Consider the following 25,319-nt stretch of genomic DNA (forward strand, 5'->3'; position numbering starts at 1 on the left):
TGCTGCGTGTGAGCAGGTGTCTATGTCTGCTACGGCCAGTGCCTTCCTGAAGCGACCTGCAGTCTGTGGTCGCGTCTCCAGTCGTTCCTCTCTATTGACGAGAGGATTTCAGTTTCCTGTTTTGGATTTACCAAGAGAATCATTATTTGTTTAATACTGGAATAAAGACTCTGTTACTATTACGTCGCTTTTGGGTCCTCATTCACCAGCATAACAGTTCTCTTGTAATATTCCACCAAACCAAACCCAGCAGAATCAATAACAACATGTTTATCTCTGTGTTTCAGGTTTCATTCCGGCCAACAGTAAGTGCCTGCCTTTATTCTGCTTCTGACATCATCACTGAAACTGAAAGAAAATGCTTCATCTTGTAGTTGTTCACCATTTATCATCTGACTTTGGATATAGTTTGTTGGACTGAATCCATTTTGAAATGTGGTTGTCTCTTTTCCTAGTAGATTCTGATGTTGGTTCCAACTCCTCCAACAACACTGCTTCTCTATCACTAATCAAACAGGTGAATATCTCTCTGGGTGTCTTTGAATAATGAATGTCAACTTTCTCACCAATCCCCTATTGACGTGAATGCATGTCATGATGCAAGTTTTAGTTATTAGTAGATATGACCCAAGTCTTTTCAGTGGATTGTTTTGTACTAGTTTCAGTCATCTTTTTCACTGACCTCTGTCTGTCTGTCTGTCTTCATAGCAGAGAAGCACAGACAAGAGAAGAAAGACAGCAAACTCTTCTCGAATTTTGAGTCAAAGTAATGTGCACCCAGCCACAAATTTCTCTAAAACAGCACTATCTGGTGATAACTTCTTGTAACTAATAACCGCACAACTAAAAAAATCTACTTTATTTTTTACAGTAACTGGGTCTGATATTGGGGTTATAGGTATGTAAACTAGTTTGAAAAGCAAAAACAGATGGGTTTTTACTGAAAACAAGTTATTTGAAAACTATACCGGAAAATTTGTTTTCACTTTTGCTAACCTGTAACACTGAAGTTGTTAGATGTTACAAATTAAGTGCTAAAGTTATGCTGTGCCACTCTGCCAACAACCTGGAATAAAGAGTATCACTACTGTCTTAATAAAGACAATATTAATAACTTTGAGCTTTTTTGGAGCTTTGGGATTATATTTCTGCTATACAGGTATACCAATCAAAAAATGGAAACCTGGAAATGATTACATCAATGTAAAACTAGTGAAACAACTATAATGTTGCCATCTTTTTATCTCCCAAAATATATTCCTGAGTTTTTGTGATACATACTCCATGGTGTCCAGTAATGCTCTGCTACATCATTGTATAGTTGTTTTACTCTTAACAATGCTGTACAAATTATTTTCTGATATCTTTACAGTTTTATAACAGACACATTGGAGGTAGCCTGAGTGCCAGTATGTTTGTGCTATTATGCCAATGAGTTGGTAAGAGAGCAGAAACCGACTGGCTCTCAGGCTATGTTGGAGGTTATTTTTATATTTTATGTTATTTATTTTTCTATATAAATAATTATTGGGTGGAGGATTACAATAATAAATGAGTATCTACGGTACATTTTCAGAAATAAATGGTTGCTAACTTACTAAATGTGTTTGTGCTTCATATTGTTGTCAATGAGCTTAGAGGATCTTCAATCAGCAGCCAAACAGAACATGCACCCTGGTCACATGATGTAGTGCTGAAGAGACTAAATTCACTAGTGTTTGTTGTTGTGAATGGACAGACATTTCACACTAGACATCAATGAATCAATCACATTTATTTATAAAGCCCTTTTTACATCAGCAGATGTCACAAAGTGCTATACAGAAAACCCCAAACAGCAAGCAATGCAGATGTAGAAGCACGGTGGCTAGGAAAAACTCCCTAGAAGGGCAGAAACCTAGGAAGAAACCTAGAGGGGAACCAGGCTCTGAGTGGTGGCCAGTCCTCTTCTGACTGTGCCGGGTGGAGATTATAAGAGTACATGGCCATTAAGGCCAGATTGTTCTTCAAGATGTTCAAACGTTCATATGATGACCAGCAGGGTCAAATAATAATCACAGTGGTTGTAGAGGGTGCAACAGGTCTGTACCTCAGGAGTAAATGTCAATTGGCTTTTCATAGCCGAGCATTCAGAGGTCGAGACAGCAGGTGCGGTAGAGAGAGAGAGTTGAAAACAGCAGGTTCGGGACAAGGTAGCACGTCCGGTGACCAGGTCAGGGTTTCATAGCCACAGGCAGAACAGTTGAAACTGGAGCAGCAGCACGACCAGGTGGATTGGGGACAGCCAGGAGTCATCAGGCCAGGTAGTCTTGAGGCATGGTCCTAGGGCTCAGGTCCTCGGGAGGGGAGGGAGAGAGAGAGAATTAGAGGGAGCATACTTAAATTCACACAGGACACCAGATAAGACAGGAGAATGACACTATATATAACAAACTGACCCTAGCCACCCAGCACATAGACTATTGCAGAATAGATACTGGAGGCTGAGACAGGGGGGAAGTCAGGGGACACTGTGGCCCCATCCGACTATACCCCCGGACAGGACCAACCAGGCAGGATATAACCCCACCCACTTTGCCAAAGCACAGCCCCCACACCACTAAAGGGATATCTTCAACCACCAACTTACCATCCTGAGACAAGGCCGAGTATAGCCCACAAAGATCTCAACCGCACAAGCCCGGGGGGTGCAAAACCGAACAGGAAGATCACGTCAGTGACTCAACCCACTCAAGTGACACATCCCTCCTAGGGACGGCATGGAGGAGCACTGGTAAGCCAGTTACTCAGCCCCCGTAATAGGGTCAGAGGCAAATAATCCCAGTGATATTATACCTCATCAGGTCTCCTCTCATCTAGTTACATGACCTTTGAAACCTCAGGCCAGTCACCAGCAGGGCTGTTAAGGCACAGTTATGGTCATCATTACTGAAATGTATTAAAAAGAAAAGACACAACAGAGGGTAGTGCGTATGGCCCAGAACATTACCGGGGCCAAGCTTCCTGCCATCCAGGACCTCTAAACCAGGCGGTGTCAGAGGAAGGCCCTAAAAATTGTCAAAGACTCCAGCCACCCTAGTCATAGACTGTTCTCTCTGCTACCGCACGGCAAGCTGTACCGGAGCGTTAAGTCTAGGTCTAGGAGGCTTCTAAACAGCTTTTACCCCCAAGCCATAATGTCAGGACCCGGTTACGAACTCGGGTCTCCGGTGTGAGAAAAAGTCACTTAGCAAACTGAGCCACTAATAGTCAGCAGAACCCAGAAGATGAGGCAGACACAGCAGTACTAGAGACGGTGTTTTAATAAAGTAAAAAAGGAAAGTTCTTCAGGCAAAAATATAAATCCACAACGTCAAAAGGAAAATCCACAAGGTGATAGGTACAGCAGGAAAAAGCCTCAAAAGAATAATCAAAAATAAATAAACGAGAACAAAAACAGAGTACCACAAGAGAGTCCAACTGGAGCAACAAATGTTCACAGCATCGCTAGGGCTGGGTGCTAACATTCAAACACAGAGCAAAGAACTGAGGAAAACTAAGGGTTTAAATACATTCAAGGGAAATGAGGCACAGGTGCAAATAATAACTGGAAACAAGGGAAAACAAAAGGGTCAAAAAAGCACAATGGGGGCATCTAGTGGCCAAAACCGGAACAATCCTGGCCAAATCCTGACACATAAGACTCCTGAACAGCTAATTAAATGCCTACCCAGACTATTTGCATTGTCCCCCTCCCCCTGTTTTACGCTGCTGCTATTCTCTGTTATTATCTATGCATAAGTCACTTGAATAACGCTACCCACATGTATATATTACCTAAATTACCTCGACTAACCGGTGACCTTGCACATTGACTCTGTGCCGTTACCCCCTGTATATAACCTCGCTATTGTTATTTTACTGCTGCTCTTTAATTATTTGTTACTTTTATTTCTTATTTTTTATGTATTTTTCTTAAAACGGCATTGTTGGTTAAGGGCTACTTCATATGGCTGCAATCCCGCTAACGGGATCAATATGACAACAGCCAGTGAAAGTGCAGGGCGCCAAATTCAAAAAACAGAAATCTTATAATTAAAATTCCTCAGACATACATGTGTCTTATTGTCACACCCTGGCCTTAGTTATCTTTGTGTTCATTATTATTTTAGTCAGGTCAGGGTGTGACATCATGAAGTATGTGTTTTTGTATTGTCTAGGGGGTTGTATGGTTTAGAGCACATATGTCAGAGTCAAGGCCCGCGGGCCACATCCGGCCCGCGAGAAGGTTTTTTACGGCCCCTGGGATGATCTTGATTTATTACCGCAGACCGCAGCAAGCCGGCAGCCGCAGATCTTTTCACGCACCAATACTACATTTCCCACAATGCAACGGTGACGCACCGAGCAGTAGGCTGCTTCATTTCATATTTATTGGCACAGCAGTCGTCAGCATCACAGTAAATTAACTTTCAGATACCCATCAAAATGGCAAAACGGAAGGTGGACACTGAACCGGGGGTTTCAAACAAGGTGGGAGTCGGAGTATATGTTCACGGAGGTAGCTGGAAAACCTGTGTGTCTTCTGTGTGGGAAAGTGTGGCGGTACTGAAAGAGTATAATCTGAGACGACATTATGAAACGAACACGCGGACAAAACAAGAATATGGACATGGAACAAAGGCTACAAAGGCAGAGGAATTAAAACGAGGCCTCAAATCTCGACAGGCTCTGTTCAAAAAAGCCAAATCACAAGGCCAGGCTGCTGTCAAGGCCAGTTTTATTTTGGCAGAAGAGATCGCTAAATCAGCCCGGCCATTTACGGAGGGGGATTTCATCAAAAACTGCATGATTAAAGTTTGTGACGAAGTTTGCCCAGAAAAAGGCAACTCTTTTTAAATGTGAGCTGAGCAGAAACACCATTGCCGAGAGAGTAGACCAGTTTGTCCATCAATCTAAAAGAGCAGCTTGTGAAAAGGGAAAAGATTTCATTGCATATTCCTTGGCTGTGGATGAGAGCACCGACATTCTGACATTGCCCAGTTGTCAATTTTCATCCGCGGAGTGGCTCCAGCCTAAGCGTGACAGAGGAGTTTTTGGCTTTACGTCCTATGCATGGCACAACTACGGGGCATGATTTGTATGAAGAGGTGTCAAGATGTGTAAATGAGATGGAGCTGCCTTGGGAAAAACTCGTGGGTTTGACAACCGACGGAGCACCTGCGATGTGTGGACACAGGAGCGGACTGGTGGCGAAGATACGGAAAAGTGCAAGAGGAAAACGCGACAGGTGAGCTGACAGCTTATCATTGTATCATACACCAGGAAGCGTTGTGCGGTAAACCTTGAAAATGGAGCATGTAATGAGCATCATCACGCGCACAGTTAACTTTATCGAGCCAAAGGTTTGAATCACCGCCAGTTCAAGGCATTTCTGACGGAGTTAGAAACGGAGCATGGTGATTTGCCTTATCACACAGAGGTGCGATGGCTAAGCCAGGGAAAGGTGCTTCAAGATGTTTCGAGCTTCGTGAGGAGATTTGTCTGTTCTTGGACAGCAAAGGGAAAGACACAACACAACTCCGAGACGAAATGTTTCTGTGTGAAATGGCTTTTCTGTGTGACATTACGAGTCATCTGAATGCAATGAACTTGCAGCTGCAGGGTCGGGATCATGTCATCTCTGATATGTACAGTAACGTGAAGGCATTTAAACCAAAACTGCTCTGTGGGGAACGCAGATGCGGAAAGAAAATTTGAGCCACTTTCCCAGCTGCCAGACCATGAAAGAGAAGCTCTCTACCAGTGCGTTCCCGAGCGCACAGTTGGCTGATAAAATAGGTATGCTTGCCGCTGACTTCGACGCCGATTTGCTGACTTTGAAGCACAAAAAAGCAGGTTGGAACTGCTCGGTAACCCATTTGCTGTTGACGTGGAAAGCTCACCACCAAACCTCCAAATGGAGTTGATGACCTCCAATGCAATGATGCACTGAGGGCAAAATATGCGGCAGTGGGTGCTGCGGAGTTCGCCCGTTTCCCTCCGACCACAATGCCCCAGCTGCGCATCCAGGCTGCTCAAACGTTGTCTATGTTTGGCAGCACATACCTGTGTGAACAACTGTTTTTTTGATGACCTGAACAAAACATCACACAGAAGTCGACTTACTGCTGAACACCTCCACTCAATTCTGAGGATTTCCTCAGCTCAGAGCTCTACCCCGAACATTGATGAACTTGTGGAAAAGATGGGACACCACCAAGTATCACCCTCAACCTCAAACAAGTGAACATTACTGTGCAATCACATATTTAGAGTTTTTACTCAGTTCAAGTTTAAAAGTTAAAGTTTAAATTTGTTTTCACTGCATGTTACTTCTCCTTAAACAAAGTGTTGTTTTGATTAATAGATTTTTTGCACTTTATTTTATTGTATTTCAATCCAATTATATTTTAAAAATATTCAGTTGAGTGGATGATAGAAAATTGCATTATTGTTTTTTTCTTTGAAGTAAATTTAGCCCACTTTTGCTAAAATAGAAAATATAGGCTACTGATGGTGCCTTGAATACCGGTTCTTTCATTTAATGTCATGTTATGGGGTTTTATATAAAGGAATTTGTCTTTTGTGTCTGTTGAAAATTAAAGATTACTGACAGAGCCATAAGAAAATATTGCTTTATTTATCTGATCATATTGGAATATATTTGTTAGGTTTTCAGTAGTTTCAATTAGGTTCACTAGACTATATGCGTCATTTAAATTTTTTTCAATGAACATTCGAACAGTCCGGCCCTCGCTTGTAGCTAAATTCTTTATTTGGCCCTCCGTCCATTTGACTTTGACACCCCTGGTTTAGAGGGTTAAGGAGTATAGATGGTTTAGTGTTGTGTGTAGTTGTCTAGGAAAGTCTATGGTTGCCTGATGGGTTCCCAATTAGAGACAGCTGGTTACTGTTGTCTCTGATTGGGAGCCATATTTAAGACAGCCATAGGCTTTAGCTGTTGTGGGTCATTGTATATGTCTAGTCTATGTCGAACGTAAGTAGTTTTGTGTGTACACTTGCGTTTGTAGTTTCACGGTCGTTTGTTGTTTGTAAGTTATTCAAGTGTTCTTCGTGTTTCGTCTTTATTTAATAAATTCATTATGTCATCATACCTCGCTGCGTATTGGTCCACCGATCCTTCTCTCCTCTCCTCGTCCGAGGAGGAGGAGAGCTAGAGCACCGTGACACTTATACCATTTTAAAGGTAATCTTGTTGTTAATCCCACCAAAGTGTCCGATTTCAAATACGCTTTTCAGCGAAAGCCTACAAACGATTATGTTAGGTCACACCAAACCACAATAAGCACAGCCATTTTTCCAGCGAAAGATAGCAGTCACAAAAAGCAGAAATATAGCTAAAATGAATCACTAACCTTTGATGATCTTCATCAGATGACACTCATAGGACTTCATGTTACACAATACATGCATGTTTTGTCTGATAAAGTTCATATTTATATAAAGAAATTTGAGTTTACATTGGCGCGTTACATTCACTAGTTCCAAAAACATCCCAGTGATAGTGCATAGCCACATCGTTTCAACAGAAATACTCATCTAAATGTAGATGATAATACAAGTTATACACATGGAATTATAGATATACCTCTCCTTAATGCAACTGCTGTGTCAGATTTCAAAAAGGACTTTACGGAAAAAGCAAACCATGCAATAATCTGAGACGGAGCTCAGACAATAGTAAAATTAGCCGCCATGTTGGAGTCAACAGAACCAGAAAATACATGATAAATGTTTGTTTACCTTTGATGATCTACATCAGAATGCACTCCCAGGAATCCCAGGTCCACAATAAATGCTTGATTTGTTCGATAATGTCCGTTATTTATGTCCAATTAGCTACTTGGTTAGCGCGTTTGGTAAACAATTCCAAAGTCACAAAGCGCGTCCACTATAACGTGACGAAATGTCCAAAAGTTCCGTAACAGTCAGTAGAAACATGTCAAACGATGTATTGAATCAATCTTTAGAATGTTGTTATAGGGCCTCCCGGGTGGCGCAGTGGTCTAGGGCCATGCATCGCAGTGCTAGCTGCGCCACCAGAGTCTCTGGGTTCGCGCCCAGGCTCTGTCGCAGCCGGCCGCGACCGGGAGGTCCGTGGGCGACGCACAATTGGCATAGCGTCGTTGGGTTAGGGAGGGTTTGGCCGGTAGGGATATCCTTGTCTCATCGCGCTCCAGCGACTCCTGTGGCGGGCCGGGCGCAGTGCGCGTAACCGACGCGTTAACCAAGGGGGCCAGGTACACGGTGTTTCCTCCGACACATTGGTGCGGCTGGCTTCCGGGTTGGAGGCGCGCTGTGTTAAGAAGCAGTGCGGCTTGGTTGGGTTGTGCTTCGGAGGACGCATGGCTTTCGACCTTCGTCTCTCCCGAGCCCGTACGGGAGTTGTAGCGATGAGACAAGATAGTAATTACTAGCGATTGGATACCACGAAAATTGGGGAGAAAATGGGATAAAATAAAAAATAAAATTAAAAATTAAAAAAAAGAAAAGAATGTTGTTATATACATCTTGAATAACGTTCCAACCAGAGAATTACATTGACTTCAGTTGAACGATGGAACGGAGCTGCCTCTCACGTGAACAAAGCATGGCAGTGGTGACTCATTCCTGTCTCCTTCGGCCCCCCTTCACATTAGAGTCATCAGACGAAGTTCTATTGACTGTTGACATCTAGTGGATGCCGTAGGAAGTGAAAACTCATCCATATCTCGCTGTAATTTCAATGGGACCTTGGTTGAAAATCTACCAGCCTCAGAAAAAATCCAAACAGGAAGTGGAACTTCTCAGGTTTTTGCCTGCCATATGAGTCCTGTTATAGTCACAGACATAATTCAAACAGTTTTAGAAACTTCAGAGTGTCTATCCAATACTAATAATAATATGCATATATTAGCAACTATGACTGAGGAGCAGGCCGTTTACTCTGGGCACCTCTGTGCACCTTTCATCCAAGCTACTCAATACTGCCCCTGCAGCCATAAGAAGTTAAGCGCTTGTAAGTAAGCATTTCACTGTTGTATACAACTGTTGTATTCGGCGCATGTAACTAATAAAATTTGATTTGAACTACAACACTCATTATAGTTCAGTCATGGGAACAAACATGGCAGACAAGCCAGACCTGTGTCAAAGAAAGGATTTGAATTTGCACAGGTGTAAGCTATGTTAGAATTAGTGAGGCCTATGTATAACATACAGGTATTTGTTATATATAACTATAAACAAGCTATAATTAAATGTATTCATCAGTATCACCATTAACACGTCTTAATAATCAATTACATTTAATTTCACTTTCTCTTTCAATTTATGTTTTTCAGTTCTGCCTGGTGCCTGATGACATTGTAATTATTTTATCTCCTATTGGATCATAATTAATCCATGGTGTGTTTTCATGTTACCTACAGCATCATACTCAAACAGTCAGGATTTTTTATGTGTGAAATAACAAACATAGCACCATAGCAAAGATTTTAACCCTAAAGACTTTATTGGCAAAACATAATACCAAAGACTTTAATATATATATTAGTTGTATATATTTTTAAATATTTATCCATCCTCAAATGTCATTCAAAATGTAATGTTGCTGAAATATTTTTTTATACATCCAATCAACTAATGAAATCAGATGCCATTTCAATAGAAAATTACCATTTGTTTTCATTCTTCCTGAGTTAGAATGTCACAGAATTTCCTGACTGTTTGCAGAACGCAGAGAAACAAGTTCGCAAGAAGGATTCCATGATCTGAGATTCTATCTGATAACCAAGCTATGGCCTCTGCTCTGACCACCTTACTTCCTGTTGACAATAACAACGAACTATGCCAGAGGGAATTGTTAGAAGTTTCCCCAAACCATTGTTAATGTTACGATTGAAAGTAAGGTAATCTGATCCAAGATTTGTGATGAGAGGCACCTTCTACATTGAGCATGACCGAGACGGAGTAGGGTGAAGTTGCCCTAAGACGCTGATCTTGGGTCGGTTTTGCATTTTCCCAGCTAATGGTTAAGGTTAGGATTGGGGGAGGGGAAGCTGATCCTAGCTCTGTACTTAGGGCAAACTTCACCTGACAGACACCCAAAAGTGAAGTGACTCATCATGTGATTTCTTTGAAACAGTAGTGAGGAGAGTTACAGTCTACATATAGATGGCACTGTGGCATTGTTTATCCTTCACTGTGGCCTATGCGACTGATGGTTTGTCCCTGTTATGATTCTTTTCAGGGACTTTCCATTCACAAGCTTTAATAACTAACTGAACTTGATTTATTCCCGTCACACACATACCAGAACAGTGGAGTGGCCAAGAATTCTAGAACACATTTTCATTGGGGAGAAAAAAATTGAAAATATGACCAAAGATGACTTGGTTGGATGTGTAGGCTTGTTACTGTAGTTATGGTCAACGAGTTTTCAGCTGGTATCCACTGGCTCTGTTTTAGTTCTTTCAGTAGCCTAGTCTTTGCGAAACAAAAACACTTTTTAAATGAAAAGAATGTGTCAATGTAATAGTCCTACATCCCACTCAGCAGTATGGATATGAACAACCATGTATAGGCTACTAGAACTAGATGATGCTTCAGTGTGTCGGCCATCTTATGATTGAGGATAGATAGACACAAGATGGCTGCATATTGACGCTCTTATTGGAAAGGGTGTGGGACTTACCTCAACACTGTTTGACTCCACTCTCCTCTGAATGTAGAAGGTACTTTCCATTGCAGGTCTATGCGGTTTTATTTTATTGATGTGTTTTTCAATGTGATGATATAAAACCATTTCATATCAAATGGAGCTAGATCCAACACAATGTTCCTCCTTCAATGGGTCCATAGACCATAGACTGAGATATCTCTATTGTGTCATCCTCCCAAACCACAAGCCCTCTGAGAATACTATAGGAAGAATACATTGTTTCTCCTCTTTCACATCAAAGTCATCATCCTCCCATGTTATTGATTAGAGTCAAGGCCATTGTAAGACCTAAACCTACAGCAGCAGATTGCTGGAAGACCTCCCTGTATGTAGGCCTACCACAATACGCTTGCAGGTTATCTACACTGGCTTGTCTTAGATGAGAAATATACTACTTCATTGTCAATTGTCACAGATGATTTGTTTATTTCCTTTATCCCAATACGTCTGATATATGCCAAAGAATGACCTGTCAACACTTTGTGGTACATTTCAGAGGTGGGGACCTACTGTATAACTACATGAACCTGGCAAAGATCAAGATATGGCTTCTCATTCACAAGTCGGACCATAATACAGGTCATTCTAAAGAGTGTTAGGACCTCTCAGTGATGTGGTGGCCTTTTACTGTATGTTTCTGCATTACCCGATATATAACTATCATAGACTTGGTGTAATTACATTATGACAGTCATCAGACATTTTCTTTGGTTTCAGACCAGTTTTCAATTAGTTTGCTTGTCTGCTTTTCTTCATCGTATGTGAGTGTCTGTCTGTATGTCAGTCCTCATTTGCCCCTGCAACATGTGCTGTGTTTTCATGAAACCTTGATACTGAAACTTACAAACTCATATCTGTGCTGGGGTGATGCTGTTTGGGACACTGCTCTGTTTAGATACATGATCTCAGTGTAACAGAAGGAGGAATAGAACAGAGATGAATAACAGCCTCAAACACTAGTGCTGATGACACTGACAATCAATGAATCAGCATACTCTAATGTAGACTTCCAAGAGGCATGTGAGGTAATGACATAGATATTGACATAAATAATGATTAACGTTATTGATGTTGGTCATTTATATGTCTTTAGTTTCTCACTATATTTGAAACTGCATGCGTTCTCTGGAGACATTAACTATCATGAATGGCAACTAAGCCCTCAAAGTTAGTTAAAATATCTAGAGCCTCGGCTCCAGGCCGAAGGAAAGCACTGTTTTGGGCCTAATACTTGATTGACATTCAACTTGCTTTCAGTTTGGTAAAAACTATTTTTTAAAGTCATCCTCTGCTGGTTGGTTCCACACAGATTGTAGGCTACTGATGCTTGTGCTAGCTAAGTTCACATTGGCTCAAAAACGATATACAAGCTAATATGGTGGTGCAGAAATAAGAAATTGGATAATTTGTGCCTGACACATTAAGAGGGAAAGAGAGAGCACGTCGAAATTAAGTGTTTTATCCAGTGGTGTAAAGTACTACTTAAGTCATTTTGGGCGGTATCTGTTTATATTTGTGACAACTTTAACTTTTACGGAAGAAGTTATTACGTGAACCGGTCAACATTTCATTATGTTAAATGGCAAGTTATTACATTAACCGGTTTTATTATGTTACAAACAGAAAAGTTATTACATTAACCTGCATTATTACATTAACTGCTGTTACAAGCCCTATGCCCAGCACCAGAAGGATAAAACCAGTGGTGGAAAAAGTACCCAATTGTCATAACTGTAAAAGTAAAGATACGTTAATAGAAAAATGACTGAAGTAAAAGTGAAAGTCACCCAGCAAAATACTACTTGAGTATTGAGTTTGAAATATACTTAAGTATCAAAAGTAAATATAATTGCTAAAATATATTTAAGTATCATAAGTAAAAGTACAAGTATAAATTATTTCACATTCCTTATATTAAACAAACAAGATGGCACGATTTTCTTGAAAATAATGTACTTTTTACTCCATACATTTTCCTTGACACACAAAAGTACTCGTTAAATTTAGAATTCTTACCAGGACAGGAAACTGGTCCAATTCACACACTTATCAAGAGAACATCCCTGATCATCCCTACTGCCTCTGATCTAGCAGACTTACCAAACCTAAATTGCTTTGTTTGTAAATTATGTCTGAGTGTTGGGAGAGTACCCTGGCTAGTAGTTACAAAAAATAAAGAAATCTTGCCGTCTGGGGACTCGTCTGAAGTTGGTACAGCCGATCTGCCAACTTCTGTTTGTAGTGTCCGAAAAGTTTGGGCTACACACTAATATGACCCCTCTGTGGAAAGATGAGATGTACTCTCACGGGCACGTACATGTCGGTACAAACGTGTACATGTTTTGCTCTAGGATGCCCACAGGCCTCACAAGACTCGTCTGAAGGTCCCCCGGTACCAGTTGAAAACATTTATGGAAGTATATATGGTCACTGTTGAGTGACAAAAATAGGGGGTTAAATACATGTAAAAAAAAAGAAAAATACAAATGTTTCCTGATCTTTCTTATATCTGTTTCTTATACTGCTAATAGCAGTAAGGCCAAAAATATGTTTCATAAAATATTGTTGTTAAGTGGGGTCTTAAAATTCAAAATTAAATAGCTAAATGGTATGACCTTCTTAAAACAATTCCATATACACTACCGTTCAAAAGTTTGGCATTACTTAAAAGTTGCCTTGTTTTTGAAAGAAAGTCACATGGGAGGAAAGTCACAAAATGATCAACTTGGATTAGCTAACACAATGTGCCATTGGAACACAGGATTGATGGTTGCTGATAATGGGCCTCTGTACGCCTATATAGATATTCCATAAAAAAATCTGCCGTTTCCAGTTACAATAGTCATTTACAACATTAACAATGTCTATACTGTATTTCTGATCAATTTGATGTTATTTTAATGGACAAAAAATATTTGATGAAAAACAAGGACATTTCTAACTGACCCCAAACTTTTCAACGGTAATGCACATTACATTTGTAAAGTATTCAGACCCCTTGACTTTTCCCACATTTTATTACCTTACAGCCTTATTCTAAAATGGATTAAATTATTTGTTTTCCTCGTCAATCTATACACAATACCCCATAATGACAAAGTGAAACAAGTTTTTAGATTTTTTTGCAAATTTATTACAAATAAAACCAGAAATACCTTACTTACATAAGTATTCAGACCCTTTACTATGAGACTCGAAATTGAGCGCAGGTGCATTCTGTTTCTATTGATCATTCTTGAGATGTTTCTACAACTTAATTGGAGTCCACCTGTGATAAATTCAATTGATTGGACATGATTTGGAAAGGCACACACCTGTCTATATACAGTAAGGTCCCACAGTTGACAGTGCATGTCAGAGCAAAAACCAAACCATGAGGTCGAAGGAATTGTCCTTAGAGCTCCGAGACAGGATTGTGGCGAGGCACAGATCTGGGGAAGGGAACAAAAAATGTCTGCAGCACTGAATGTTCCCAAGAACACAGTGGCCTCCATCATTCTTAAATGGAAGAAGTTTGGAACCACCAAGACTCTTCCTAGAGCTAGCAGCCCTGCCAAATTGAGCAATCGGGGTAGAAGGGCCTTGGTCAGGGAGAGGACCAAGAACCCGATGGTCAGTCGGACAGAGCTCCAGAGTTTCTCTGTGGATATGGGAGAACCTTCCAGATGGACAACCATCTCTGCAGAACGCCACCAATAAAGCCTTTAAGGTATAGAGTGGCCAGACGGAAGCCACTCCTCAGTAAAAGCCCGCTTGGAGTTTACCAAAAGCTTACCAACAAGATTCTCTGGTCGGATGAAACAAAGATTGAACTCTTTGGCCTGAATGCCAAGTATCATGTCTGTAGGAAACCTGGCACCATCGCTATGGTGAAGCATGGTAGCATCATGCTGTTTTTCAGCAGCAGGGACTGGGAGACTAGTCAGGATCGAAGGAAAGATTAACAGAGCTCAGGACCTCAGACTGGGGGCGAAGGTTCACCTTCCAACAGGATAACGACCCTAAGCACACATCCAAGACAACGCAGGAGTGGCTTTGGGCAAAATCTCTGTATGTGCCCAGCCAGAGCCCGAACTTGAACCCGATCAAACATCTCTGGAGTGACATGAAAAAAAGCTGTGCAGCGACGCTCCCCATCCAACCTGACAGAGCTTGAGAGGATCTGCAGAGAAGAATGGAAGAAACTCCCCAAATACTGGTGTGCCAAGCTTGTAGTCATACCAAAGAAGACTCAAGGCTGTAATCATTGCCAAAGGTGCTTCAACAAAATACTGAGTAAAGGGTCTGAATACTAATGCAAATGTGATATTTAAGTAATTTTTTTATTTGCAAAAAAAAAACAGGTTTTGCTTTGTCATTATGGGGTATTGTGTGTAGATTGATGAGGGGGGGGGCAATTTAATCAATTTTAGAATAAGGCTGTCACGTAACAAAATGTGGAAAAAGTCAAGGGGTCTGAATACTTTCCGAATTCATAGGGCTTAGACTCTAGAGGGTTTTAATGTAATAACTTGCCGGTTAACATAATAAAATGTTGACGGGTTAACATAATAACTTCTTCCGCTAAATCAAACAATGTATTACATTAACTGGTGGTTATCACATTGACCGGATTAGTAACAACTTTTTGGATGAATAATGTAATAGTGTCCACCAAAATACCAAAATCAATGTTTTATGTACTACTTCCCTCAATTTTATTCACATACCTACTGCCAATCACAACACAAACAAACTCATGCACATCATACAGGAATATCATACATAGAGATACTCACAAGCACACATTGCAATGGATACATGCACAGTCACACACACACAAAGGCCTGCTCCACGTAGCCGTCAAATGAGCGCTTCCAAAATGAGCACCTCTCCCTGGCCTCCCCCCACAACAACATCTGGTGTATTTGGCACACAGGAAAACACATCATCACCAACATCAAACCAGCTTCCCCTTAAACAAAAATGTTTATGCATGTGTGCTGTTGGTGAGACGACTTGTCAGGTCAACAAGGCGGTCATGTCTAGCAATGTACAAATCCTTGTATGAACAGCAGTCATACACAACATGGGCAATGGCTCCATTACATTTTATGGGTCATGGGTCATGGCTTGCAGGGTACCAGAGTGCTAGATTGAATTTTGTTGGTAGAACTTGCAGCCTCGCCTTAACAGTAAAGGTGAGAATGTCCTTGCCAAAGGCAGCATTCTAGCACATGGAATGGGAGACAGTGGTCAGCACAGTTTCCACTGCAGCCCACACACACACACACACACACGCACACGCACACGCACACGCACACACACACACACACACACACACACACACACAGAGGAGGGTGGAGTCAAACAGTGCTGAGGTAAGTCCCACACATACACTCTTGCGTTATGTTTCTTTTGCTTTCTCTTTCTGTCTCTCTGATTCTCTCCTCTCTCTCTCTCAATTGAAAGGGCTTTATTGGAATGGGAAACATGTTTACATTGCCAAAGCAAGTGAAATAGATAATAAACAAAAGCGAAATAAACAATCAGAAATATCTCTCCCACTCCCAGGTGTGCATGTTTTTCAGAGGATGTTTGGATATGATAGAGCAGATTTCCTGGCACTGGAACTGAAAACATTGACAATGATTTCCCCCAGTACCGCAAGCAGTCATCACCAAATACAGGTTGGACGATAACAGAGCTTACCTTGAAAGTAAAAAACACTACTTCACGCAGACCTGCATTGTGTGGCTGAATAAGTATCTGGACTATGGGAAGAGCACTCTGAAGAGGACAGCTACAGAAACACATGGTGTGACATAGCTCAACTTACACAGCAATGATGTGATATTTAACTATCAGGAATAATTTCATAATGAATTCTTTTTTTTACTAAAATAATGTTATTATGTTTTCTCTGCTCTCCGTCTATGTCCTTCCCCTTTCTGTTCTCCTTGTCTTTACCTCCCTCAGTGTCTCTTGCTCTCTCTCTCTCACTCCTTCTCTAGTCCATCTCTCACGGTCCCTGATCCAGAAGACCCCCTCCTCTCCAGTGACCTGCTACGCTACAGGTTCTACCCCAGTGGAGTCATGGTGTTGTGGCTTAAAGATGGACAAAATCACCATGGAGATGTGGAGTATGGAGAGACTCTCCCCAACGATGACGGAACCTTCCAGAAAAGCATCCACCTCATCTTGACGCCTGAGGAGAGGAAGAACAACAAGTATCAGTGTGTGGTTCAAGTCACTGGTATCAAGGAGGACATCATCAAGGTTCTGACTGAGTCTGAGATCCAGACCAACTGGGGTAAGACTGATCGGGGTAAGAGCGAGAAAGATTCACTGATTCAACATACATTATATACAAGGACGCCTCCTACTCAATGCGCCTGATATTCTAGTTTCTAACCATACTCACATGCATAGTATACCTCCTTTCTGAGAAGAGCATGTTCTTATAGTGAACAAAACTGTTATTGACATTGACAGAGGAATGTAGCTGGGGATTCATGTAGATGGAAATGCAACATAGACCACCATGTACGACCCCAAGTAACAGTCTGAATGCTCTGTTCTGATGATTAAAGGTGCAAATGACCCAACTGCCATTGGCTCGGCCCCCATCATTGGAGGGGTGGTAGCTCTCCTCCTATTGGCCATCGTTGTTATAGTTGGGGTCGTCATTTGGAAGAAGAAGAGAAAGAAAGGTGAGATAGGATTTTTCCAAAAGTAGAAAGACAACTTTATATTATAAATGATCAGCTGTGATGAACTTAGTAGTTTAGAAGTAGTAGTCATAGTACTGGTTTACAAGGAATATTGTACAGTGTAATTAGTGAAGGTAGAACTATACTGCATGACCAAAAGTATTTGGACACCTGCTCGTCAAACATCTCATGACAAAATCATGGTCATTAGTATGGAGTTGGTCCCCCTTTGCAGCCATAGCAGCCTCCACTCTTCTGGGAAGGCTTGACTAGATGTTGCAACATTGTTGATTGTTGCAAGGACTTGCTTCCATTCAGCCACAACAAGAGCATTAGCGAGGTCGGGAACTGATGTTGGGTGATTAGGCCTGGCTCACAGTCTGCATTCCAATTCATTCCAAAGGTGTATGATGTGGTTGAGGAAAGGGCTCTGTGCAGGTCAGTCAAGTTTGTCCACACCGATCTCGACAAACCATTTCTTTATGGACCTCGCTTTGTGCAAGGGGCATTGTCATGCTGAAACAGGAAAGGGTCTTCCCAAAACTGTTGCCACCAAGTTGGTAGCACAGAATTGTCTAGAATGTCATTGTATGCTGTAGTGTGAAGATTTCCCTTCACTGGAACTAAGGGGCCTAGCTCGAACCATGAAAATCAGCCCCAGACCATTTTTCCTCCTCCAGCAAACTTTACAGTTGGCACTATGCACTGGGGCAGGTATCGTTCTCCTGGCCACTCCAGCCGACGCTTGGCATTGCGCATGGTGATCTTAGGCTTGTATGTGGCTGCTCAGCCAAGTAAACCCATTTCATGAAGCTCCCACGAACAGTTCTTGTGCTGACGTTGCTTCCAGAGGCAGCTTGGAACTCAGTAGTGAGTGTTGCAACCTAGGACAGATGATTTTTACGCTCTATGCACTTCAGCACTCGCCGGTCCCGTTCTGTGAGCTTGTGCGGCCTACCACTTTGCGGCTGAGCCGTTGTTGCTCCTAAACATTTCCATTTCACAATAACAGCACTTACAGTTGACCGGGGCAGCTCTTGCAGGGCAGAAATTTGACAAACCGACTTGTTGGAAAGGTGGCATTCTATGACAGTGCCATGTTGAAAGTCACTGAGCTCTTCAGTAAGGCCATTCTACTGCCAATGTTTGTCTATGGAGATTGCAAGGCTGTGTGCTGGATTGTATACACCTGTCAGCAACAAGTGTGGCTGAAATAGCCAAATCCACTAATTTGAAGAGGTGTCCACATACACAATATATACAAAGTATGTTTGATTTGATCTGATTCACGCAAATAAAGTTTAATGTTGTCACTTAGGTTGTATGTGATGTATGCAGTAGGACAGGTATATGGTGTCGGGGGTACGCCAAATAAAAATGTGATTCATATTTTTTTTAAACCAAAAAAATAACAATTTATAAAAAAATTAAAAAATCTTCACATTTTCAAACAGTCCATTTATATTTTCCAACAGGGCTATACATTTGGGTGAGTTTTTTTCTCGCCTGAGTAGCCTCGTTTCACTGACAAAAATAAAATTAAACCTTCTAGTGTTCAGCGAAATAACAACACAATGTTACAGGTAACCTAGTAAAATAATTAACATCCAATCACATTAAACGTTACTCTCTCATGGGAATTCCACTAAAGGTCCGTATGTAGCGAAATGTAGTTGCTGCTCATTCCGTTTGCTCGAAAACTACTACCAGCAGTACTACACCTGCACCTGTCGATGACACTGCTTCCACGAGCACATCCAATGCTAGTATCAGTAATTCTACATTTGTTGTTAGCCCAGCTAGCATGTGAATCTGATGCAGCCAAAGAGCTACTGCTGTTACGGAGTCTAGTTGATAGGTATTCGACTAGTCGGACTGTTCCCCGGACTCCACGCGTAGGGATTTGTACAATGCATAACAAGGCTATTGAACTTGACATTGGTGTCTGTCTTTATTCCTTTATCCAACATATCATACTGAAACAACTGCCCCCTGTTCCAGGAAAGCGTCGAACAACAGACAGGGACGTTGGACCATCGAAGAGGTGCAAATATGATGAGAACTACATTGATTTGGGTTTCACTTATATTGTGAGTAGTGCCTTTCCTCTGTTATATGTGCAAAGTACTATCTCACAACTCAATGAAACCTTCACTCTTGCGCAGACATTTAGAAACAAAACATGCCAATTTGAAAAATAAGCCACGGAAGTTTTTGGAGCGAGAATTAAGACGACTTTCGAGTAGTAAGACAATGCCTTTCAAAAGTATTCATCCCCCTTGGCGTTGCATTACAACCTGTAATTTAAATTGATTTTAATTTGGATTTCATGTAATGGACATACGCAAAATAGTCCAAATTGGTGAAGTGAAATGAAAATAGATTACTTGTTTAAAAAAAAAAATGTATATAAAGATTTTTATTTTACTAGGCAAGTCAGTTAAGAACAAATTCTTATTTTCAATGACAGCCTAAGAACAGTGGGTTAACTGCCTTGTTCAGGGGCAGAACAACAGGGTTTTACCTTGTCAGCTCAGGGATTTGATCTTGTACACAAGTCCAACACTCTAACCACTAGGCTACCTGCTGCCCCAATGTTTTCCCCCCTATGAAGCCCCTAAATAAGATATGGTGCAACCAATTACCTTCAGAAGACACATAATTAGTTAAATAAAGTCCACCTGTGTGCAATCTAAGTGTCACATGATCTGTCACATTATCTCAGTATATACAGTATACACCTGTTCTGAAAGGCTCCAGAGTCTGCAACACCACTAAGCAAGGGGCACCACCAAGCAAGCGGCACCATGAAGACCAGGGAGCTCTCCAAACAGGTCAGGGACAAAGTTGTGGAGAAGTGTGGATCAGGGTTGGGTTATAAAAAAAATCAAAAACTTTGAACAACGGACCACCATTAAATCCATTATTAAAAAATGGAAAGCATATGGCACCACAGCAAACCTGCCAAGAGAGGGATGCCCACCAAAACTCACGGACCAGGCAAGGAGGGCATTAATCAGAGAGACAACAAAGAGACCAAAGATAACCCTGAAGGAGCTGCAAAGCTCCACAACGGAGATTGGAATATCTGTCCATAGGATCACTTTAAGCCATACACTCTACATAGCTGGGCTTTATGGAAGAGTGGCCAGAAAAAAGCCATTGCTTAACGAAAAAAATAAACAAACACATTTGGTGTTCGCCAAAAGGCATGTGGGAGACTCCACAAACATATGGAAGAAGGTACTCTGGTCCGAACAGACAAAAATGTAGCTTTTTGGCCATCAGGGAAAACGCTCTATCTGGTGCAAACCCAACACCTCTCATCACTCCGAGAACACCATCTCCAAAGAGAAACATGGTGGTGGCAGCATCATGCTGTGGGGATGTTTTTCATCGGCAGGGACTGGGAAACTGGTCAGAATTGAAGGAATGGTGGATGGCGCTAAATACAGGGAAATTTGAGGGAAACCTGTTTCAGTCTTCCAGAGATTTGAGACTGGGACGGAGGTTCACCTTCCAGCAGGACAATAACCCTAAGCATACTGCTAAAGCAACACTTGAGTGGTTTGAGGGGAAACATTTAAATGTCTTGGAATGGCCTAGTCAAAGCCCAGACCTCAATCCAATTGAGAATCTGTGGTATGACTTAAAGATTGCTGTACACCAGTGGAACCCATCCAACTTGAAGGTGCTGGAGCAGTTTTGCCTTGAAGAATGGGCAAAAGTCCCAGTGGCTAGATGTGCCAAGCTGATAGAGACATACCCCAAGAGACATGCAGCAGTAATTGCTGCAAAAGGTGGCTCTACAAAGTATTGACTTTGGGGGGGTGAATAGTTATGCACGCTCAAGTTTTCAGTTTTTTATGTCTTATTTCTTGTTTGTTTCACAAAAAAATGTATTTTGCATCTTCAAAGTGGTAGGCATGTTGTGTAAATCGAATGATACAAACCCCCCCAAAAATATATTTTTATTCCAGGTTGTAAGGCGACAAAATAGGAAAAATGCCAAGGGGGTTGAATATTTTTGCAAGCCACTGTATAAAAGCAACAGATACTATTAATAAGAGGGGGCTAGAAGCGTCTTATATGGTGAGCTACCTAGTGGCTAGGATAGGCAAGCCCCATACTATTGTGGAGGACTTAATTCTTCCTGCTGCCGCGGATATGACTGGGACAATGCTGTGGGAAAAGGCCAAAAAAAATATACAGACAATGACTTCATCAAACAACAATTTTTCATGACGCATCAGTGACATGGTAGGAGATGTTTTGAAACAATTACTGCTTTGCATATAAGCCAGTGAATTCTATGCGTTACAGCTGGATGAGTCAACAGACGTGGAGGGCCTGGCACAGATCCTGGTGTATTTTCCGTTACGTTTATGGGGTTCAATTAAGGAAAACGTCCTCTTCTGCAAACCACTGGAAACCAGGACAACAGGAGAGGATATTTGTTAAGTACTGGACAGCTTTGTGACATCAAATGGACTTTGGTGGTCAAGATGTGTTGGTATCTGTATTGATGGCGCAAAAGCCATGACAGGGAGACATAGCGGAGTGGTAACGAGCGTGCAAGCAGTTGCTCACGACGCCACTTGGGTACACTGCAGCATCCACCGAGAGGCTCTTGCTGCCAAAGTAATGCCTGACAGCTTGAAAGACATTTTGGACACACAGTGAAAATGGTTAACTTCGTTAAAGCAAGGCCCCTGAAATCTCGTTTATTTTCTGCACTATGCAATGATATGGGCAGCAACCATGTAACGCTTTTACAACATAAAGAAGTGCGCTGGTTATCAAGGGGCAAAGTATTGACACGTTTTTTAAATTGAGAGACGGGCTTAAAGTTTTCTTTACTGACCATAATTTTCCCTTGTCTGACCGCTTGCATGATGACGAGTTTCTCACACGACTGGCCTATCTGGGTGATGTTTTTTCTTGCCTGAATGATCTGAATCTAGGATTACAGGGACTCTCCGCAACTATAATCAATGTGCGGGACAAAATTGAGGCTATGAATAAGAAGTTGGAGCTTCTTCAAGTCAAAGTAATGTGTCAAAGTAATGTGCATCCAGCCACAAACACAAATTTCTCTAAAACACTATCTTGTGATAACTTCTTATAACTAATAACTGCACAACTAAAACCTACAATGACAGTAACTGGGTCTGATATTCTCTGTCTGCATTAACAAGGACATTGCATGACTTTTTGTGTGCAAATGAACTCAAGCTTACGGACAATGTCAAATGTGATATAGTGAAGCACCTGAGTGAGTTGGGTGCGCAATTACACAGGTACTTTCCCGAAACGAATGACACGAACAACTGGATTCGTTATCCCTTTCATGCCCTGCCTCCAGTCCACTTACCGATATCTGAACAAGAGAGCCTCATCGAAATTGCAACAAGCGGTTCTGTGAAAATTGAATTTAATCAGAAGCCACTGCTAGATTTCTGGATTGGGCTGCGGTCAGAGTAATCTGCCTTGGCATATCGCGCTGTTAAGATACTGATGCCCTTTGCAACCACGTACCTATGTGAGAGTGGATTCTCGGCCCTCACTAGCATGAAAACTAAATACAGGCACAGACTGTGTGTAAAATTATTTAAGACTGAGACTCTCTCCAATACAATCCAACATTGCAGAGTTATGTGCATCCTGTCAAGCACACCCTTCTCATTATCCCGTGGTGAGTTATTCACAATTTTTGATTAACAGATAAGGTTTTACAGGTAAGATGGCTAAAATAAAGAGCAAAACCTTTGATTATTATTTGTGCCCTGGTCCTATAGGAGCTCTTTGTCACTTCCCACTAGCAGGATTGCGACAAAAACTCCCACTCATTCTTATGTGTAATAAATGTATCGTATGGTGTGTGTGTGTGCGTGTGTGTGTGTGCAGGCTTACAATGATGGCAAAAAACATTTGAGAGTGCGCTGACCCTGGTGCTAGAAGGGGTACGCAGCTGGAGGTTGAATGTTTGAAGGGGTACGGGACTATAAAAAGTTTCGGAACCCCTGCAGTAAGATATACAGTAGAAATACAGGAATCCGAATACTCTTAAACTGATAATATTCCACCAAACCAAGCTTTCAGAGTCAATAATACCTTCACGTTTATCTCTGTGTTACAGGCTTCATTCCAGCCAGCAGTAAGTGTCTGCCTTTATTCTGCTTATGACTTCATTACTGACACTGAAAGAAAATGCTTAATCTAGTAGTTGGTCACCATTTACCATCTGACTTTGGATATAGTGTGTTGGACTGAATCCATTTTAGAATGTGGTTGTGTCTCTTTTCCTTGTAGCTCCAACAACTCTGCTCCAACGGAATGAGGTTTCTCTCTCACTAATCAAACAGTTAAATATCTCTCTGGCTGTGTTTGAAACACAAATGTCAACATTCCTGCCAATCATTCATTGACATGAATGCATGATGTACTGTAAGCTAATTTGAGTTACTATTTGAGTTACTGTCTGTCCTGTATGTCCTCTCTGTTCTGTCTGTCTGTCTTCACAGGTGTGAAGCACATACAAGAGAAGAAAGACAGCGAACTCTTCTAGAATTTGAGTCAAAGTAATGTGCATCCAGCCACAAACACAAATTTCTCTAAAACACTATCTTGTGATAACTTCTTATAACTAATAACTGCACAACTAAAACCTACAATGACAGTAACTGGGTCTGATATTGGGGTTATTGGTATTTCAACTAGTTTGAAATGTAAAAACAGATGGGTATTTAATAAAGTAATTTGTGTTAATTATTCACCTAAATTTGTTTTTGTTGGTTCATTAAAGTTGTTTTGATGTAGTTCTGTTTTCCTTCATTCTGATCTACATACTGTAAATATTACAAACAGCAGGACATGTCTTCTCGATGGCGATGTGATGATGTCATTCAAATTTTGAACAGCAATGTCAAGATATATGAAAACTATACTGGACAAAGAGTTTTCACTTTTTCTAATGTGTAACAATATTGTCTTAATAATAGATATCAATAACAATGGTGTACAAATTGTTTTCTCAGATCGTTACAGTTTTATAACATAAACACATTGGAGGTAGCCTGAGTGCCAGTATGTGCTATCGTGCCAAGCAGTTGGAAAAGAGCAGAAACAAACCTGCACTCAGGTTATGTTGGAGGTTATTTTTATATTTTGTGTGATTTATTTTTTATATAACTCTTAGGTGGAGGATTACAATCATAAACGTGTATCTACGGTACATTTTCAGAAATAAATGGTTGCTAACTTACTAAATGTGTTTGTGCTTCATATTGTTGTCAATGAGCTTAGAGGAGCTTCAATCAGCAGCCAAACAGAACATCCACCCTGGTCACATGATGTAGTGCTGAAGAGACTAAATTCAGTAGTGTTTGTTGTTGTGAATGGACAGATTTTTCATACTAGACATCATACCTCATCAGATACCCTCCCCTTCATTCTCTGGTACATAATGTAGGCTATACTGTAGTCATCTCTGCTCTCCTCTCTTCTAGTTACAGTACATAACCTTTTACCGTCTCAGGCCAGTCTCAGGCCAGTCACCAGCAAGGCTATTAAAGGACATTTACTGTCATCACTAATAAGATGTGTACGGAAAAGAAAACACAACTACAACCCTCATTATCACAGTGCCATCCGTTTTGTTACTAAAGCACCTTATACGACCCACCACTGCGACCTGTATGCCCTAGTCGGCTGGCCCTCGCTACATGTTCGTCGTCAGACCCACTGGCTCCAGGTCATCTACAAGGCTATGCTAGGTAAAGTGCCGCCTTATCTCAGTTCACTGGTCACGATGGCTACACCCACCCGTAGCACGCGCTCCAGCAGGTGTATCTCACTGATCATCCCTAAAGCCAAAACCTCAT

At 41.4% G+C, this 25,319-nt stretch overlaps 1 protein-coding gene and 1 pseudogene across 1 annotated transcript in view; both read left to right on the plus strand.

Moving 5' to 3' along the window:
* LOC139023322 (BOLA class I histocompatibility antigen, alpha chain BL3-7-like) overlaps window positions 1-24,004 on the plus strand; it is a 53,694-nt pseudogene extending 29,690 nt beyond the window's left edge.
* The window catches only part of LOC111956160 (BOLA class I histocompatibility antigen, alpha chain BL3-7), a 149,405-nt gene that overhangs the window by 59,323 nt on the left and 64,763 nt on the right, over window positions 1-25,319 (plus strand). The gene's annotated exons all lie outside the window — the stretch shown is intronic.

The sequence above is a fragment of the Salvelinus sp. IW2-2015 genome, linkage group LG31 (assembly GCF_002910315.2).
Source record: "Salvelinus sp. IW2-2015 linkage group LG31, ASM291031v2, whole genome shotgun sequence".
NCBI classification, from domain to species: Eukaryota; Metazoa; Chordata; class Actinopteri; order Salmoniformes; family Salmonidae; genus Salvelinus; species Salvelinus sp. IW2-2015.